Below are 5,116 nucleotides of genomic sequence, written 5' to 3' on the forward strand. Positions count from 1 at the left end.
TGATGACACAGGTGGGAGTAGTGACCCTGTCCCTCCAGCCCACACACAACACGGCCCATCATGAGACCAGCACAGTGGAAGTGGGCAGAGAACCGTAATGTTCCCTTTTCCCCTAATACTCATTTTTCTTTCTTTAACACCCCAGCCAAACTTGCCAGTGCTTTTTAATTAAAAAATATCCTGATGATCACTGCTTTGTGACCGCCTGGAGGGGTGGGATAGGGAGGGTGGGAGGGAGGGAGATGCAAGAGGGAAGGAAAAAAAAATAAAAATAAAAATATCCTGATGCTGTGGTAATAGAATCATAAATTTTATAGCTTTGCTATATCCCAACATGAAAAGTTTACAGAAGACACTGCCTTTCAGAGTGTAATAAAACCAGATGTATTTGTTATTTAATTTTAAGGTCATAATTAATTTGGAATCCTGGTCCTTCAATTCATCCTAAATGAGCATTGCCTTGAATTGCCTTCATTTTTTGTGTGTGTTGTATTCAATTTTTACACATCTATGAAAAATCTATAGAACCTCAGGTTGAGAAATGGTGCCATGAGGTGACCCAGGCCTTTCAGTGGGGCTCCACAGAGGCTGAGTGGTCCGCAGGGGTTGGGAAAATCCCGGCCAGGTGTGGATCCTGCAGTGTCCCCTACTGGATACCAGGGCTACCGCGTGCCCACAGGGACGCAGCAGCGCTGGGCCAAGTGAGCTGTCTTCTTGCATGAGAAGAAGCCCCGGTGCCTCTGTCCTCCTCACCCTTTCCCCAGGAGGCCTGAACTAGGGGGTACCAAGGCCACTCCAGATATCTCACCACACCTGGTGATTAACTGGGGATGTTGCCTGCTGACCTTGGCGGGTTGGGAGGGCAAGGCTGGGTCCTGCAGAGGGAGATGTTGAACCTCACCAGGGACACTCTTTACAAAGAACACAATGTGAACACCACCACCAGGAGTGATGTATGTGGTGACCCCACAGACGCCTCCGGCCCCCCTCTAAACATAAGAGCCTGGCATCTTCAGGGGTTCTATGGAACGGGGACTGTTACCTGGTGAGATGCACTCAGGTCATCCTCCAGTTGCCTGCGCAGATTACCACCATTCTCTTGTCTCCACCTTTTTGTTCACACGCAGTGGTGACCACCTCTGTGCTCTTTTCTGGCTTTTGGGTTTTCCTGAAGCGCCAAAAAAAAAAAAAAAAGTCAGGGATGGTAAGGGAAGCACATACACTTAGTTGCCTTCTGCTCTTCCTCCTACCCTCTCCACGCTCACATTTCCTCTTCTTGTTCTTCCTCACCCTTTTACTTCATCCCTTCTCTTGAATCCAGGACGAGAGAATTTCTTTTTTTTTTAATTGGATGAGTCAGTCTTCTTTTATTTATTTATTTATTTTTAACATCTTTATTGGAGTATAATTGCTTTACAATGGTGTGTTAGTTTCTGCTTTATAACAAAGTGAATCAGCTATACATATACATACATCCCCATAACCCCTCCCTCTTTTGTCTCCCTCCCACCCTCCCTATCCTACCCATCCAGGTGGTCACAAAGCACCGAGCTGATCTCCCTGTGCTATGCATGCAGCTGCTTTGCACTAGCTATCTATTTTACGTTTGTTAGTGTATATATGTCCATGCCACTCTCTCACTTTGTCACAGCTTACACTTCCCCCTCCCCATATCCTCAAACCCATACCGTTTTTATGTTAAGTTATATTCTACATGTAGCTGGAAAAATGTTAAAATATTTTAAAGAACTGCACATCTATTTTTGAAGCTGATTTGTCTGTTCAAGGCTTGCTAGCACTTTATCCATCTCAGTACTACTTCACTTAGTAAACAAATGCAGTTGCCATAATTGCTGCATATGTGTCTGTGTTCCCTTCTAGGTTATATGTTTTTGAAGTTAGAAACTATATTTATATCACAGCCCCTATGTATAGCACAATATCCATTGCTAATTCAGATTGTGTTTTAAGATATGAGACAAAATTTAAGATTTTTATTATAGTCATAAACATCTAGCAAACCAACCAGAAAATAAAAGCTAATTTTCAATTGGTTGGCCAAGAACAAAAAAGAGAGGAATACCTAGTGCAAAACCATATCTCTAATAACTACTGTTGGATTTAGAGCACACACATGCTAACCTTGTTTTAAAATATCTTCTTATCAAAGATTTGAGGTTGAACCTGAAAAAATTATATCAGAAGTGAAAATAATTATGTGGTCTGACCAGCCTGGATCACACAAAGTAAGTGTACACTATATATAAAGTAGATAAACTACGAGGTCCTACTCTATAGCACAGGCAAGTATATTCAATACCTTGTAATAACCTATAGTGGAAAAGGATCTGAAAAAGATATATATATATATATATATATATATATATATATATATATCTGAATCACTTGGCTGTACACCTGAAACACAACACTGTCAATCAACTATACTTCAAGTAAAAAACAAAACAAAACAAAACAAAACAAAGTAAGTGTAAAGGGAAGTATAGTTTTATAAATTCACCTCTGATATCCAATGGACCAACTGAAAGACAACAGAAACTACAACTTTCTAGGAGACAGGACATGGCTAGCAAACCAGGCCGTTACCCTCGGTAATGGTCATACCTGCCAAAAAATATACAGACTAGCCTGCATTCATGAATACATAGGTATTCTTCACTTATCTGGCATTATTAGGCAATGAGGTATTGTATGTTAGGAGAAGTTTTTTTTAAATGACAAATTTAAGAGGAGTTATTTTAACCTTCACTCGGTAATTTTTTTCTAAAATTAAGAAATGTATCCACTGGTGTATCTAATGTTTCCGTGATAACTCGGGGTCATCAGTTCAATCAACGTTTGCATGAATAATGCAAATGGAAACAAGACAGGCATGCTTAATGAAACTGAAAATGACATAGCACTGGCTGGAATAACTGATGAGAGAGCAAGAAAAAAACAAAAATGAAAACAAACCGTGATCAAGAAACAATCAGTCAAGTTCTGACTTTCTGTACTTAGTTTCAAAAAGAGATATCACAAATCCCAGCGAGAGACTCCAGCATCATTAGCTGTCTTTCTCCTTTGTTTCCACCTTCCTTTCCTTTGCCTTCTACCCTAGATTGTTCCAGGAAATGTTTATAGCTGCTTCCAAGACAAATGCTAATACTTACTTTCTCTCACACAAACTTCACAATATGTCACGTGATAAATAGTGTGGAGGTAAAAGACAATTCATCACAGGGACATCTCCTATGAAAATAAAATTAGAAACTAGCTTCTAAACATGCAGAGAGAAGGGCGTGGTGTCAGGCACTAATTTCCTTGCAAATTCCTCTCCATTTCTAATAGACGTTCTTATTTACCAAGATCCCTTTTTATTGGTGCCCTATTCCAGACTGCTCCACTCCACCCATCCTCATCCTGTAAAATACATTCACACTCTTTTGTGACCCTACTTATTTGCCCATTAAATAATCAATCATAGAACTGTCGGAATTAAATATAGCGTGAAATTAAAATACTGGAGTCACTTGGAGGGTTTAAGCAGCTCCACCAGAAAATACTGGGCATGGATTTAAAGAGGCTGTGCGGGATTTGCTCTTGTCCAAGTTCTTTCTCAAGAAGTATCTGAAATAAGCCTAAATTCAGAGTTAATCAGATTGGCCTGCTTTCTCAGGGGGACTGGAATTCATTGCTCTTTCCCCTCAACTCCCTGATGTTAATGGCACTTTCCAGAGATGAGGTGGACTTCTCTGCCTACTGCAGAAGCTCAGTTCACCCCGGGCCCACTTCCTGTCTGAATCCCACACTTGAGGCCAGATGCCAGCCTTCCCAGAACATTCGTGGTCTCATTTCAGTTTTTGACCTGCTCAGATTGAGTCCCTGTAGACTCTTTCTCAGCTTGAAACCTGATCTTCAACCCCTTTCCCTCACCTCGATGGTTACCTTCCTACTTTAGGTCTCAGGTGCTTTAGCTATAAAATGATATAGTTGCCCTTAAGTCTAAAGTCTTCTTTCTAAAGCTCTGCAATGTGGTGGCTCCTTGAAAATGTTTCTCTTTGCTGGTTTTAATTTTGTAGAGAATTAAAACCACAGCTACTCTAAAAGACAGTAAGTTACATTGGATAAGGAAAGTGTGTTTTTGTATTTAGATTAACAGGGATAGAAGACGACTTAGTATGTTTTAACATACTCATGATCCATTCTAGGGAGAGTCAGGGGAAGAAGGGGAAGGGAGTTAATAAAATACCAAATCATTGTGACAAATTAAGTTAACCAAGATGTAGCTGATTAGTTACTACTTGAATAAGCCACACATATCCAATTCAAGTTTTCCTTTATTTTTCTAAGAAGGGATCCCAGTGAACTGAGTCCCATGTTCAGTAACTCCACACTCAATGGCTTAGTCTTTAAAAACTGTTATGTTGCTGGAAGAATAAATATTTCCCATCAGTCCTAATTGATGTTCAGCTATCACGTACATTTGAAATAAATTTATTACTTTTCCTGATCTCAGTGTAATACATTCCAAAGGGGGCAAAGAGCACACGAAAATTTATGAAGTCTCTATCTTCTACACTAAAGTGTGTAATAAGTTACATACTATTTGTCCGTGAAATTCACAAGCCATAGAAATCACACCATTAGCAATGTATACAGTGGTAAACAGGTAATGATAATGATATAAAACAAAATAGACTGTGTATGTTGGCACTGCAGCCAATAAAGTAATCATTAAATGCATTCATATGCATCTATGCTAGTTAAGCTCTTTGAGGGCAATTGCTATGAATTCTACATACCTGTCAGGATATTATATAAAGCCCAGTTTCTATGGCCTTTATTCAAAGATGCTGAGAAAGGGTTACTGTGGGTAAATTCAGACCTTTTCTCAATATAGAATTTGGTCAAAATGCATTCTGAACAACAAAATTTCACACTGCTTTCAATTTTCCTACACTAATTGCCACCTCAACAAATGCAGGATTAAGTATAATGGATTATAAGAAGTTAGAAAGGAAAGATGGAAGAAAAGAAGGAAGGTAGAAAAAAGGTGGGTATGGAGTACTTCAACATTTATGTAAAGAGTGGACCTAAAACTAACCTGAGGTTA

The sequence above is a fragment of the Mesoplodon mirus genome (genome assembly GCF_964341445.2).
Source record: "Mesoplodon mirus genome assembly, contig: SUPER_3_unloc_2, whole genome shotgun sequence".
Classification (NCBI taxonomy): domain Eukaryota; kingdom Metazoa; phylum Chordata; class Mammalia; order Artiodactyla; family Ziphiidae; genus Mesoplodon; species Mesoplodon mirus.